The following is a 16,006-nucleotide window of genomic DNA, read 5'->3' as shown; positions in this document are numbered from 1 at the left end:
CGACCTGTGGACACCCCTAGCTGGCACCTTATTTAATGCATCCCACCAAACCTCCTGGTCGCATCTATGTGGAGGAGACCTTTGCCCAGTGCTGCCTTGGTTGCCGCATCTCACAAGAGTTCTGGGAAGGTGCCTGATAGGACTAGCACTTGAGTGGAGGCCTGCATGATCAACAAATGGAAGGCCGAGATCATCTGAGGGGGTCTATATAAGATAAAAGGTCCCCCAGAAAGGGGGGGATCGAAAAAATAGCAGAGAAGAACACTGTAGCACAAAGAACTGAAATTGTAAATAGTGATATATTCAAGATTTAATCTCCTCGGACTTGGCCGAGGAGAATCTTCTTCTACAATATTATGGTCGCCTTCCGTTTTTCCTTACTTCCTTTTTATTTTGGCCCCATAGTGAATGTTATCTAACCTCTAAAAGCCTAGTCTTACAGCCCACTCTTTACAAATTCATTGTATTGGGATATTTGGAACTGGGTCCTCCAGTTGTTTGGGCTCAGGAGCTAATTCCAATCCCTACAATTGGCGCCGTCTGTAGGAAGGCTTGAGCTTTAAGGCGTTCAGCGTTTAACTATGGTAGGTTCAGTGCCACACTGGGAGAAGTCAGTTGGCTCTCAATGCAAGGACCGCTGCTTCCCTAAAAAACCTCAAGAGGAACTCTAGGAACACCAGAGGTGTATTCCTCTGTGGTGTTACCACTACTACTATTGTTGCCTATAGAACCACTGTAACTGGTGGAGTCATGGTACTCGTTTATAGCTTTATCTACACTATTACTAGACGAGGAGACAACTTCAGACGTGTTGAAATTTGAAGGAAAACCCTAAGAATGAGGATGAGGAGAATACCTGGCTCTAGACGAAGGAATACTAAGGACGCTAGAATACTTCTAGACAAGGCAATGGACAAGGAATATCAAAGAAGAAAATGTGAGAAATTTGAAGGGTACGAGAGGAATTCCACTACTTATAGGCAGAAAATTTTGGCATCTGAAACAACAAAACCAACTAGAGAATGAGGCGTGGCACATTCCTAAAAGAAGTAAATCAACACGACCAGTCACTAATAAAATCATGACACATGGCACAACGTTTGATCAAAAATAATAATGGCTTGTCTCAAAACTCAACAGTATGTTGGACGACCCCTGGACAAAGGGGCAACTGGTGGTGCACTGAAAACGGAGCAACTCCAATTCGTCCATGGGTGTTGTCTAGGTCAAAAAGACAAGAATGACTATACCCAACGAGACGGTTGTCCATAAACTAATGGGTCGCCCATAAGGAAAGCACATGGACGACCCCCCAACACTTAAGGAAAATTTCAGGGAAGTTTATCCACATAAACTAGTAAATTGAACCACATGTTATTATTCCAAGGCATGAGTAAGACCCCGGTTCATCATTATATCTTCCAACTGAATACTTAACTTCCAATAACAGTTATAGAAGATAAAGATGAAATATAACTCCCATAGCGGTTGTGGAAGTTATCCTTGAACCCTCTAACCTCCTCAAATACAGGAGAAGTTACAAATCAAATAACCGCTTCGAAAGCACACTATATAAACACACATTCAGACCAGATGAAGGTAAGTTGGACATATCTCCTCTAAAGTTGGAACTCTAGATTTTGAGAGAAGCTAACTTAAGCATCGGAGGGTTCTTGGCCGGTCCACCTTGATCACCTTTTGATATTGTGTTTTCTTTTTCAGGTTTTTCAAGTCATTTCTTAATCATTGAAGCCTGAAACATTCAGTCTACTAATTTTTCTTTGCATCATCATAATATATGAAGTAAACCTCATTATACAGAGCTACTATCTTATGAGGCAGACATATGGAGTATGCTTCTCATATATATTAACTCATATGCTTGTGAGTGGTGTTCTCCATATGTAGTATCTTATACGCCAGACATATGAAGCACGCCCCCTCATATGAACCCACGTACTTGTAAAGGGTTTGTGCTCCATATGTCTAGTGGATAAGATAATTTTCTCCTTGTATAAAGTAGACAAAACTCTCCTACTATATTCTACGTCAAAACAACACTCAACTTTCAATCTCTCACTCTCAAAATGGGAACTTAAGAAACTGAAGCACCACCAAGCAGTAACTTACGAGAAGAGTGCACCATAGACGAAGACGAGCAGTCACCAATCAAGCAAGTCTGGCTAACTATACCGACCACCAACGACACCTCACTCCCTGTATGGACATTTCGAATGTGGACACTGGGCCTTCTCTCTTGTGCCCTTCTCTCCTTCCTCAACCAATTCTTCTCTTCAGTGGCGGCGCCACCTTATGGCCAAGGTGGTCCTAAGACCACTTTGACTTGAAAAAAAAAAATTATATATGATAATTTAAAATTTTATATTTATTTACCTTTGAAAATTTATTTAGGACCATCCTGAATTTTATTTATGCTAATATAATTAAATTTTGTTCTATAATTTGAGCAACTTAACAATATATTGGGGGTCTTTCAACAGATGATAGCAACACAGCTCTGATAGGTTTGCAGTGGACAGGAGTGTAATGTGCATGGGCTACTCTTTGTTTTGATCCTTTCCCTGGGGACATGTTTTAATGGTTTACTGTTCCCCCTTTTTCCAATCGAAAAAAAAAAAAAAATTTGACCTCAATGCCCAGACTTTTACTTGTATTCTATTTTATTTCAATAAAGTTTTCTATTGTTTTGAGTTCATAAAAAAAAAAAAAAAATATATATATATATATATATATATATATATATATATATATATATATATATATATATATTGCGGGTTTTCAAGAAAAAATGGAAAAGTCAAAAAAAAAAAAATGAACTACAATCTGGAAAAAAAAAAATTATAATAAAACTATTACAGGCTGGACAGTGGCTTGATTCGTTCGACTCAACACACTACCCAATACAACACAATTTTCAACTTTTTATTATTTTCTATTACAGTATTATTTTTCCTCACCAGACATATATTACTTATTTCTCATTTTTAATTATTTTTTCTTGTTTATTCTTAACGACACACGTCTTCTGTCTCCTTGATTTTTACACTTCATACTTTTAAATTTTATTACATCTTCATCTACACATTTACATCTACGTTTTGCCTTCCTTCTTATTCGTATCTTCTGTGTCTTCTACTAGTACTAGTGTGGTAGTGTCTCTACTCAAGTTTTGAGTCTCAAATTTCTCAATACGATTTTTTTTTTAACTATACAGGTACCTTTATTCATTTCTTTTCTTTTCATTTTTTTTTCCTTTTTGAGGTTTTTTTATTTACAGAATGCAAATTTGTTTCGGTTTTAAGAACAATTTTTTTTTAAGCACAAACTTCATGCCGGTTGAATCTTGAATTTTGACCGGTATTTACCAAAAACACCCGAAATAGACCGAAATGATTCAAAAAAAATTTCGAAGTGAAATAGAGTGGGTTATCGTTCCGGTTTGTTTACCGACATGGTATTTTCCAGCCGGAACGGAATGGAATTAATAAAATTGAATCAAACCCAATTACCTAAAAGTTAAAAAAAAATAAGATTGTGTAATTTATACTTCCTAAAGAACACCCTGAACAAAATTCCTGGAGCCGCCACTGCTTCTCTTACCGCAGAGAGCCCCTCATCATCACCCAGATCACCGTCCAAGTTGCCACCCTCCCCATTGGACAACTCATGGCCTCTGTTCTTCCCACAGCCAAGTTTCGCATCGGGTCCCGCGAGTTTTCGCTCAACCCAGGTCCCTTTAACATGAAGGAACACGTTCTCATCTCTATATTTGCTAATGCTGGAAGTGCTTTTGGGAAGGGCCCAGCTTATGCTGTCTATATCTTTGACATTATAAAGGCTTTTTATCGAAGGAATATCTCTTTCTTGTCTGCTTGGATTCTTATCATCACAACCCAGGTTCTTCTTCTTCTTCTTTTTTCTTTTAAATTTGATTATTTATGTTTTTCAAAGTTACGTAATCTTGGTTTGATTTTTACTCTGTTTGGTAGCCTAGAAAAGTGAGGAATATATATATATATATATATATACACACACACATATCCACGAAATTCTAGCCTAAACTAAGATTGTATACGTACCTTTTATATGTATAATTGTGTGTGTGTGTGTGTATATATATATATACACCTTAATATATTTCCCTGCAACCTTTTAATTAGCCTTTTGGTTATTCTGTTGCTGGTTAAGACACAACCACAGAAAATGGGATCTTCCTCTGTGTCTTGCTATTATCCGCAGAGAAAATGGGTTTTTAAGTATTTTTAACTCCCATATTATCTGATACATGTTGTATTTCGCTTATAATATATGATATGAGTCTTAGCTACAACTTTGGGATAATTATTGAGTGAAGACCAACACTTGCATCATATGAAGCTGTCGTTTAGTGGTTCACGGTTCATACTAACATGAGCATGGGTATGGTGACATATATGTAGGTCTTGGGATATGGCTGGGCTGAGCTGTTGAGGAAGTATGTGGTGGAGCCGGCTAATATGTGGTGGCCAAATACGCTTGTTCAAATATCACTCTTCAGGTACCGTACACTTGTTAAAAAAATTTGGTGTCCTAATTTGATTTTCCAATTTTTATGCACAGTGACTAATGAAATGAGTCCGAAGTCCAAACTATTGTTACCCTTAGCAACTTGTTTGGACTTGGAATTATTGGACCACTATAATAAGCCAAGGAAAAATGTATTTTCCTTAAAAATGCGTATATTAATAAAACTTGTAATTTACGTTGTGGTCCTACAACCCAAATGGCCGACCAAGTTACAATATTCGAACCTCAAGGAATGATTTGAAGGCAAATGTCATGAGCAGAAAAGTTTTATCTTTAAACTAGTTTGGAAAAAAATCCTTTGAACTTTTCTTATATCTTTTTATTAGATTTGAATTTTGAAAATTTAACTTTTAGATTGCTCTTATTATATTTTCCATACTTGCAAAATTTTAAAAAGATCAAAGATCAATAGCTATGTTATCAATGGCTTGTTTAAATTTCAAGTTTTTGTGGTAAAAAATTATGCACAAAAAATAGGTTTAGTGATTGAATAGTAAATAATATCTGATTTGAACGAAATTTAACATGCAAGTTAAAAACATAAAAATTATGTAATCCAACGGTTAGATTTTCAAAATTCACATTTAATAAAAAGATATAAGATAAATTCAAAGGGTTTCTCTCTAAACAAGTTTGGAGAAATACATAATCCCCCTTGAGCGGTGCAATATCATTTTTATAATTAATAAGCAAATTCAATGTTCTCATATTAGCATATAGCTAGCTAGCTTTGCCCCATGCCCATATTTTACCTTACCCATGTCCCAACTGGGGGTGGTGGTGGTGAAACTCCCTCTAAGCTAGTAACATCATATGCCGTCAAACAAAAGATTTGAAGTTCAAATTTTATCTATATAAAAAATCAATTAATATCTTAATATAATGATACAGAGTAATCATCATATAACGGATGTCATAAGTTAATAAAAAAATTATTTAATTAAACATTTTCCATCTTTAATTCACTGGCTGTGATATTGACCTAGAAAACGGCTTCTTATATGTCCACCAACATGTGTGAACATCAGAACATGCATACATAGTACATAGAATTCCAGTGCAATCCCATCATCTTCAACTTTTGGAAACGACCTAGGTCCATATCTTCCCAATTTTCAATATTATAGGCTTATAGCCAATAATTTACGCTCAAAAAGACTTTTCTTTATCTTTGTTTCCTTGATTTCTACTTTGTTTTTTCTCTAGATTTCTAATTATATCTTTCACATCATGAACATATTGGCTTCAAGCATGACATCGTATACTTTCAACATCTTTTTCAGGCATACATTTTTTTTTACTTGATTTATAGGTCATAATTAATTTGACATCACCTTGTACAGTTGTACCACCAACAAATTGAAAATGGAAAGGCTTACCTCTAAAATTAGTTTAAAAAAAAGCCTCAACATGATCATTGATAAAATCATCGTTATTTGAGTTATTTAAATAGTATATATATGGACCCAGGTACCACATTTGTTTTCAATAAACCCCTTATTATAGCAATATATACCATTAACAAGCTTCTATGATCTTCTTACACCTTCCTATGTTCGTCTTGTAGTTGTAAGTCGTCCTTATTCACCTGTCACCAATTCTACATTCCCGTAGCTTTCTACTTCATGAATTAAGTTTGGTTTTTGTATTTTAGTCCTTCTTTGTATTTTAGTTGTCCTTCGTCTTTTTCTTCCTTTGTATTTTCCTTGGTTTTCGTCCCTTTCTCTTGGTTTTCCGTCACTTTCCCCTATAATTGGTATCAGAGCCTAGGAGAACTCTCCTGGCACGTCTTGCACTCATTATCCTCACACATGCAACACAAAACTGCTAAAGCCTCACAATCAGTTTCACTTTCCTTTGATTAGTATACTAGAATTATTGTCCTGATTAGTATGCTCTATGATTAACAGTTGCCACTTATTGTGGATCCTCTGTGATAATTACATCAGAAAACGGGATTTGATAATCAAGTAGAAAACTAAGGAGTTGTACTAAAAGTGTCAAAGAATTATTTTTCCTGAGTAATCTAGTGGACGTGAGCCTAGGAGTGGCGTTTTAGTCCTGTCAGATCTTAGGAAAATTGTTCTTCATTTTAGAAACAGCCATGGCCAGTTCTAGTTCATCATCCTCAGCAGTAACATCCTCAGCAGTCACTGATACCATTACCACTTCTTGTGATCTTTCCCTTAGAAAATCTACTCCAAATAGATTAGAATACTTATATGAAATATCCCATATCCCTGAAGATAGTAAAATACTTATTACAGATTTTCCCATTGTAAATCCTTATACTGTGTTTGATAAACCCCAAAAAACCTTCAAAAAATCCATAAAATTTTTTTTAGGTCTCTCTCAACCTTCTAGTGTCAAAGAATATGTCCAAGCCTCAAAATTTGACCAGTTTAATATTCCAGCCAGTGAGAAAGAAAATTTCATCACTCTTGCCCTTCCCAGAGAGTTTGTCATCCCATGGCAAAGACAAGATTATACTCACCTTCATTTTGGTGCAGTAAGACTCGCACTCACTTTTCATGGCAGAAAAGGACTCCCTATAGCTTCTAGAATTGCTCTTCTTGATTCTAGATTTATGGAATACCACAATGCAGTTATAGGAACTGTCCAAACCACACTCAATGCGGGAACAGTCTTTGTCACCCTTTTCCCCAATTTCAACATGTCCCTCAAAGACCCTCACCTTTGTGATGCTCTTAAAGTCCAAGTCCAGCTTACAGGAGCCTCCCAAGTACCTGATACTTTTGCAGCCACACTTCACTATCAGCTTGCCTACAGACTTCAAAACCATGCTTTTGACATAGCTATACCAGAGATAGCCCAGTCCAATGATGCTCTTTTGATCCAAGTTGATCTAGGCATGACGTCTATGTGCACATTTGTTCCAAGACAGTTGAACAAAGAACAGATGAAAAAACTCTTTCCAGAATCATGGATCACAAAATATGAGACTCTCCATCAGGCATCTCAGCCAATCCAATCCAACACTCCTTTCTTCATCAGAAATCAAAATGGTGATGTTGAAGTTAGGTTTATGACAACCACACCAGGAAAAGAAGAAGTGACAGTCTTTCCAACAGCTATGATCCAACCAGTTTCATATGAAGGTCTTGATGGTCTTCAGATCAAAGCGTTCCAAGAAAATGGAAAACCTGTCTATGAAGGAAAATCCCCCACAGGCCATATATGGTGGGATGTTTGTGATTGTGAAGAATGCAGAGAAGAAGAAATATTTGACAAAGATAAGAAAAGAAGAAAGAAAAAGTCTTCACAGCAGATTCTCAAAGAAAGATATGAAGCAGGAGACCCAGAAGTTGACCTCTTTGGAGAACCTTTCGGAAGGTTTGATTACTATGTCCTCTACCCCAGATCCAGAAAACAAAAAAGTCCATCCCTTTCCCCATGCAAAGAAAGTCATGATCAAAACCACCAAAACCAGAAACCACCTTTAATCCCATATTACCAGAAAGTCCTTCCCCAAATACAAAAATGTCAACCCAAGCCTCCCAGTCAAACCCACACACAAAAGCCCTTACCTTGTTATATGTTTGACCATGCATCACCCTCATACTCACAAAATTTTCCTCCCTTAGAAAGTTTTGACCACCCACAAGTCAATGTAAAACATGTTTGGAAGATAAAAAACCCTGTTGGAACCAATCCAGATGGAAGTAAAAAACAGGTCTCATCCGCTGAAGCAGCCCTTAATTGGCAGGCAGAAAATGCTGTAGCACAGAATCAAGTCCTTTCAAAAATTTTTGACAACCAACAAAAGTTTACTGAAGCGGTAACCAATACATTTTCATCCTCAAATTCTCTCATTGAAGATTTGAAGAAGAAGATAAGGTCAATTGAACAAGAATTGGAGACAATTGTTTCTACAGTAAAGGATTTGTCTGTATCCTTTCCCCTCATTGGGCAAAAAGAAAAAGAAAAAAAGCAGTTGTTGATGCAACTCCAGTCTTTGGAGAACTCACAAAAAGCAGCTACTCAAGCTCGTCCAATGCAAGTATACATGCCATACTAACCTCGCCAATCATTTTATAAAGATTTGTCCATACCAGTACCCTCACCATTCTCCCCAGTTTCCCCATACCAAAACCTCCAACCACTAAACATGACACATCCAGCTCAAAACCCTTTCAAACCATGTGGAATTTTTCCCAGCATACCAAACCCAACACCACTACCTCAACTGGAACCTCAACCCAGACCTGAACCTCCAACCAAACCACAAAATGAACCTTCTCCCATCAAAAAAGATAAGGAACCATTATACCAACCACCAGATCCAACCATTGGTGCTTCCTCCAGACCCCCAGATATGAACCTGTTGGCCATAAATTCTGATCCTCCAAACCCAATATCATCATTTCTCAGAACTTTAACTCTTCAAGAACCAACAGAACCCTTTGTCCTTCCAGTCATTGATGAAACAGATCTAGACTTGTCTGATCTTGACTTAGATGAAGTTTTTATGACTGATCCAAAAGTAGAAGAAGAAGATGATGTCCTTCGCCCTAAACAACCTCCACCACCACCACCAATATTTCCTACACCACCTGTCATCCCTGATCACCACACAGGATTAACTTATTCATCAACTACAGATTCAAAACACTTGTTCACCCTTGATAACAGTCCTCATTCAAAATGGCATGACGAGATTTTCAACATGTATTCATGGTGTACAACAGAACTCCAAGCCCCAAACAATACAGTTGCCCAGATAATTGCCAAATTTGTAGCAAGACTCACAGGTAGACTGAGACAATGGTGGATAAACCTTGGAGAATACAGGCAAAGACAAGCAGCCCAGAGTAACACCCTAAAGGATTTTTTCACGATCCTCCATAATGAATTTCTTGGTTCATTAGCTCATTACACTAAAGTAGCCAGAGATGAGTTCCTACTGATGAAATGCTGTTCTTTTGAGAGAAAAGATTTGGAGAAACACTTTGACAGAATGTCAAGCAGATATTATGCCTTTAATGGCATGGATGATGTCAATTCCAAGCACACTTTCTTGAATTCTTTTCTAGAACCACTTGGTGATGAAACTCTTCGCATGATGAATCTTCAAAAAATCACCTTGCAGCAAGCCTTTCTTGGAGAAATCTATCACCATGTCCTCATTGCTTTGGAAAAACTATGCAATCAGAGAAAGTTTCTTTCAGAGATTGACAAGATCCATAGCAAGCTCAAAGACAATTGCAAAAGGAAAGATTTGCAGATTAAGTGTTATGATAAAACTTGTTCTTGTCCAACCAAGAGAAGAGCTCATTACAGAAAGTATTTTTGGAAGAAGAAGCATTCTCATCCAAAGAAGAAGCTTTTCAGAAAAAAGAAATGGAAGTTTCTCAGAAGAAAGCAATTCAAAGGCAAAACTTCAAAAGTTTGTTTTGTATGTAGAAAGCCCGGTCATTTTGCAAAAAATTGTCCAAAGAAAGCAAAAGCAGCAAAGCTTTTGGAGCAAGCCCAGATTGATGCAGATGATACCCCATTTTCAGATGTTGAATCACTCTTTTCACTTGATGATGATTATTCTCCCCAAGCCTTGGCAGTCATGGCTTATTCAACCTCAGAAGATGAATCAGATTCAAGCATTACTGATGATTCAGACCCAGAAATCCAAATCATATAGACATCTCAGCCTCTTATAGCCCCAATAATTGGCCCCACACCAATAGCCCAAGTTCACATCCTCCTTGACACCTACTCCAGACCCATCCCAGTGATAGCCTTGTTTGACACAGGAGCAGTAGCAACAATTCTTTATCCTAAGATTTTACCAGAAGATTTTTGGTTACCCCATCATCAGATGTTCAGAGCAGCCAATGGAGAAACATTCCTGATTACCCAGAAAAGTAAACCCATTCACATTAGAATATTCCCAACCCTTACCATTAAACACCAAGTCCTTGGATCCCCCCTCACAGGCAGAGACATCCTCATAGGATTTGACCTCCTTCACCAGATACCCAACCTCAGATGGTCCTCAAAAGGCCTCTTGCATAAACAACACCTTCTCACATGGACCCAAGTACCACATTTGTTTTCAATAAACCCCTTTGACTCCTTGAAAGCCCAAATCATCAATGAATGTTGTACAACCACCCACTCAGAATTCCTCCTCAAAAACCCAAAACCACTATGGAAAAACCCAGCCTTTTTCATAACCCTTCCCTTCAAAAAGAATGAAGATGTTAACCCTACAAAAGCTAGTCATAGAGGTATGAATCTAGAACACTTGTCCCTAGCTAAGTAGGAGTTAGCTACCCTTCTCTCAGAAAACCTCATTGAACCCACAGCTTCTCCATGGGCATGTGAAGCCTTCTATGTTAACAAGCATGCAGAACAAGTTCGAGGAAAGCTCAGATTGGTAATCAATTACCAAGATCTTAATCATTTCCTTGCTGATGACAAGTTTCCACTGCCAAACAAAAGTGCTCTTTTCCAGCATCTTTCCAATGCCAAAGTATTTTCAAAGTTTGATCTCAAAGCAGGATTTTGGCAACTTGGAATCCATCCAGAAGAAAGATACAAGACAGCTTTTTGCATTCTAGACCACCATTATCAATGGACGATAATGCCTTTTGGCCTCAAAAATGCTCCATCCCAATTCCAAAAAGCAATGGTAACTCTTTTCCAACTACTGTTGTCAAATGCATTGATCTATGTAGATGATATCCTCCTATTCTCAAAAGATGCAGAATCTTATGAAAAATTGCTTACTGAATTCTACCTGTGAGTCTTGCTACAAATTTGGCAATTATCTGGGCAACTGTATTGTTTGGTGCTTGAAGTTTTGTTGTACACCATGAATACATGTTGAAAATCTCGTCATGCCATTTTGAAGGAGGACTGTTATCAAGGGTGAACAAGTGTTTTGAATCTGTGGTTGATGAGTAGGTTAATCTTGTGTGGTGATCGGGGATGACGAGTGGTGTAGGAAATATTGGTGGTGGTGGTGGAGGTTGTTTAGGGCGAAGGACATCATCTTCTTCTTCTACTTTTGGATCAGTCATAAAGACTTCATCTAAGTCAAGATCAGACAAGTCTAGATCTGTTTCATCAATGACTGGAAGGACAAAGGGTTCTGTTGGTTCTTAAAGAGTTAAAGTTCTGAGAAATGATGATATCGAGTTTGGAGGATCAGAATTTATGGCCAACAGGTTCATATCTGAGGGTCTGGAGGAAGCACCAATGGTTGGATCTGGTGGTTGGTATAATGGTTCCTTGTCTTTATTGATGGGAGAAGGTTCATTTTGTGGTTTGGTAGAAGGTTCAGGCCTGGGTTGAGGTTCTAGTTGAGGTAGTGGTGTTGGGTTTGGTATGTTGGGAAAAATTCCACATGGTTTGAAAGGATTTTGAGCTGTATGTGTCATGTTTAGTGGTTGGAGGTTTTGGTATGGGGAAACTGGGGAGAATGGTGAGGGTACTGGTATGAACAAATCTTTATAAAATGATTGGCGAGGTTGGTATGGCATGTAAACTTGCATTGGAAGAGCTTGAGTAGCTGCTTTTTGTGAGTTCTCCAAAGACTGGAGTTGCATCAACAACTGCTTTTTTTCTTTTTCTTTTTGCCCAATGAGGGGAAAGGATACAGACAAATCCTTTACTGTAGAAACAATTGTCTCCAATTCTTGTTCAATTGACTTTATCTTCTTCTTCAAATCTTTAATAAGAGAATTTGAGGATGAAAGGGTATTGGTTACCGCTTCAGTAAACTTTTGTTGGTTGTCAAGAATTTTTGAAAGGACTTGATTCTGTGCTACAGCATTTTCTGCCTGCCAATTAAGGGCTGCTTCAGCGGATGAGACCTGTTTTTTACTTCCATTTGGATTGGTTCCAACAGGGTTTTTTATCTTCCAAACATGTTTTACATTGACTTGTGGGTGGTCAAAACTTTCTAAGGGAGGAAAATTTTGTGAGTATGAGGGTGATGCATGGTCAAACATATAACAAGGTAAGGGCTTTTGTGTGTGGGTTTGACTGGGAGGCTTGGGTTGACATTTTTGTATTTGGAGAAGGACTTTCTGGTAATATGGGATTAAAGGTGGTTTCTGGTTTTGGTGGTTTTGATCATGACTTTCTTTGCATGGGGAAAGGGATGGACTTTTTTGTTTTCTGGATCTGGGGTAGAGGACATAGTAATCAAACCTTCCGGAAGGTTCTCCAAAGAGGTCAACTTCTGGGTCTCCTGCTTCATATCTTTCTTTGAGAATCTGCTGTGAAGACTTTTTCTTTCTTCTTTTCTTATCTTCTTCAAATATTTCTTCTTCTCTGCATTCTTCACAATCACAAACATCCCACCATATATAGCCTGTGGGGGATTTTCCTTCATAGACAGGTTTTCCATTTTCTTGGAACGATTTGATCTGAAGACCATCAAGACCTTCATATGAAACTAGTTGGATCATAGCTGTTGGAAAGACTGTCACTTCTTCTTTTCCTGGTGTGGTTGTCATAAACCTAACTTCAACATCACCATTTTGATTTCTGATGAAGAAATGAGTGTTGGACTGGATTGGCTGAGATGCCTGATGGAGAGTCTCATATTTTGTGATCCATGATTCTGGAAAGAGTTTTTTCATCTGTTCTTTGTTCAACTGTCTTGGAACAAATGTGCACATAGGCGTCATGCCTAGATCAACTTGGATCAAAAGAGCATCATTGGACTGGGCTATCTCTGGTATAGCTATGTCAAAAGCATGGTTTTGAAGTCTGTAGGCAAGCTGATAGTGAAGTGTGGCTGCAAAAGTATCAGGTACTTGAGAGGCTCCTGTAAGCTGGACTTGGACTTTAAGAGCATCACAAAGGTGAGGGTCTTTGAGGGACATGTTGAAATTGGGGAAAAGGGTGACAAAGACTGTTCCCGCATTGAGTGTGGTTTGGACAGTTCCTATAACTGCATTGTGGTATTCCATAAATCTAGAATCAAGAAGAGCAATTCTAGAAGCTATAGGGAGTCCTTTTCTGCCATGAAAAGTGAGTGCGAGTCTTACTGCACCAAAATGGAGGTGAGTATAACCTTGTCTTTGCCATGGGATGACAAACTCTCTGGGAAGGGCAAGAGTGATGAAATTTTCTTTCTCACTGCCTGGAATATTAAACTGGTCAAATTTTGAGGCTTGGACATATTCTTTGACACTAGAAGGTTGAGAGGGACCTAAAAAAATTTTTATGGATTTTTTGAAGGTTTTTTGGGGTTTATCAAACACAGTATAAGGATTTACCATGGGAAAATCTGTAATAGGTATTTTACTATCTTCAGGGATATGGGATATTTCATATAAGTATTCTAATCTATTTGCAGTAGATTTTCTAAGGGAAAGATCACAAGAAGTGGTAATGGTATCAGTGACTGCTAAGGATGTTACTGCTGAGGATGATGAACTGGAACTGGCCATGGCTGTTTCTAAAATGAAGAACAATTTTCCTAAGATCTGACAGGACTAAAACGCCACTCCTAGGCTCACGTCCACTAGATTACTCAGGAAAAATAATTAGAGCTTGCTATGGATCTTGTCAATCTCTGAAAGAAACTTTCTCTTATTGCATAGTTTTTCCAAAGCAATGAGGACATGCTGATAGATTTCTCCAAGAGAGGCTTGCTGCAAGGTGATTTTTTGAAGATTCATTATGCGAAGAGTTTCATCACCAAGTGGTTATGGAAAAGAATTCAAGAAAGTGTGCTTGGAATTGACATCATCCATGCCATTAAAGGCATAATATCTGCTTGACATTCTGTCAAAGTGTTTCTCCAAATCTTTTCTTTCAAAAGAATAACATTTCATCAGTAGGAACTCATCTCTGGCTACTTCAGTGTAATGAGCTAATGAACCAAGAAATTCATTATGGAGGATCGTGAAAAAATCCTCTAGTGTGTTACTCTAGGTTGCTTGTCTTTGCCTGTATTCTCCAAGGTTTATCCACCATTGTCTCAGTCTACCTGTGAGTCTTGCTACAAATTTGGCAATTATCTGGGCAACTGTATTGTTTGGTGCTTGAAGTTCTGCTGTACACCATGAATACATGTTGAAAATCTCGTCATGCCATTTTGAAGGAGGACTGTTATCAAGGGTGAACAAGTGTTTTGAATCTGTGGTTGATGAGTAGGTTAATCTTGTGTGGTGATCGGGGGTGACGGGTGGTGTAGGAAATATTGGTGGTGGTGGTGGAGGTTATTTAGGGCGAAGGACATCATCTTCTTCTTCTACTTTTGGATCAGTCATAAAGACTTCATCTAAGTCAAGATCAGAAAATTCTAGATCTGTTTCATCAATGACTGGAAGGACAAAGGGTTCTATTTGTTCTTGAAGAGTTAAAGTTCTGAGAAATGATGATATCGGGTTTGGAGGATCAGAATTTATGGCCAACAGGTTCATATCTGGGGGTCATGAGGAAGCACCAATGGTTGGATCTGGTGGTTGATATAATGGTTCCTTATCTTTTTTGATGGGAGAAGGTTCATTTTGTGGTTTGGTTGAAGGTTCAGGTCTGGGTTGAGGTTCCAGTTGAGGTAGTGGTGTTGGGTTTGGTATGCTCGGAAAAATTCCACATGGTTTGAAAGGGTTTTGAGCTGCATGTGTCATGTTTAATGGTTGGAGGTTTTGGTATGGGGAAACTGGGGAGAATGGTGAGGGTACTGGTATGGACAAATCTTTATACAATGATTGACAAGGTTGGTATGGCATGTAGACTTGCATTGGAAGAGCTTGAGTAGCTGCTTTTTGTGAGTTCTCCAAAGACTAGAGTTGCATCAACAACTGCTTTTTTCCTTTTTCTTTTTGCCCAATGCAAATAGATTAGAATACTTATATGAAATATCCCATATCCCTGAAGAGAGTAAAATACCTATTATACTTAATTAAAAAATACACTTCCACCCATAAGAATAAATTTATATGGCAAAATCTTAGAAATGGACCCTAAGGAACAGCACCTAAGTATTATATCTAAGTCTTACGATTTATATATATATACTGATTCCTTCTAAATATTTTGAAAAATCTACTGGAATATTAGTTTCTGCTAATGGAACTAAAATGAAAATCAAGTATGAATTAAATAATGCTCATGTTTGCCATGATAATGTTTGCTTCAAAATTCCCTCTGTACTTGTTAAAAACATGACTGATAAAGTAATTCTTGGTTTGCCTTTTATTGATTCTTTGTATCCTTTTCTTACTGAAGATGATGGGATTACTACTGATCCTTTTGGACAAAAAGTAAAATTCAAATTTTGTGCAAAGTGTGAAACTCATAATATTAATAAACATCTTAACTTTATTAAACAAAAGGATAGCTCTAAGAAGGCTGGTGGACAACTCTCTACTCATTTGCTGCCAACAATAATTGCTGATTGTCACAGTGTCCTAATGAATGATAGATACCCTGATAA

The 16,006-nt window shown here is 37.7% G+C and overlaps 1 pseudogene; it reads left to right on the top strand.

The window, feature by feature from the left end:
• Window positions 1–2,087: 2,087 nt before the first annotated feature.
• The window catches only part of LOC142612465 (oligopeptide transporter 4-like), a 40,265-nt pseudogene continuing 26,346 nt past the window's right edge, over window positions 2,088–16,006 (top strand).

This window comes from Castanea sativa, chromosome 10, assembly GCF_040712315.1.
Source record: "Castanea sativa cultivar Marrone di Chiusa Pesio chromosome 10, ASM4071231v1".
In the NCBI taxonomy this organism is placed as follows: Eukaryota; Viridiplantae; Streptophyta; class Magnoliopsida; order Fagales; family Fagaceae; genus Castanea; species Castanea sativa.
This window is presented reverse-complemented; position numbering and strand designations above follow the sequence as displayed.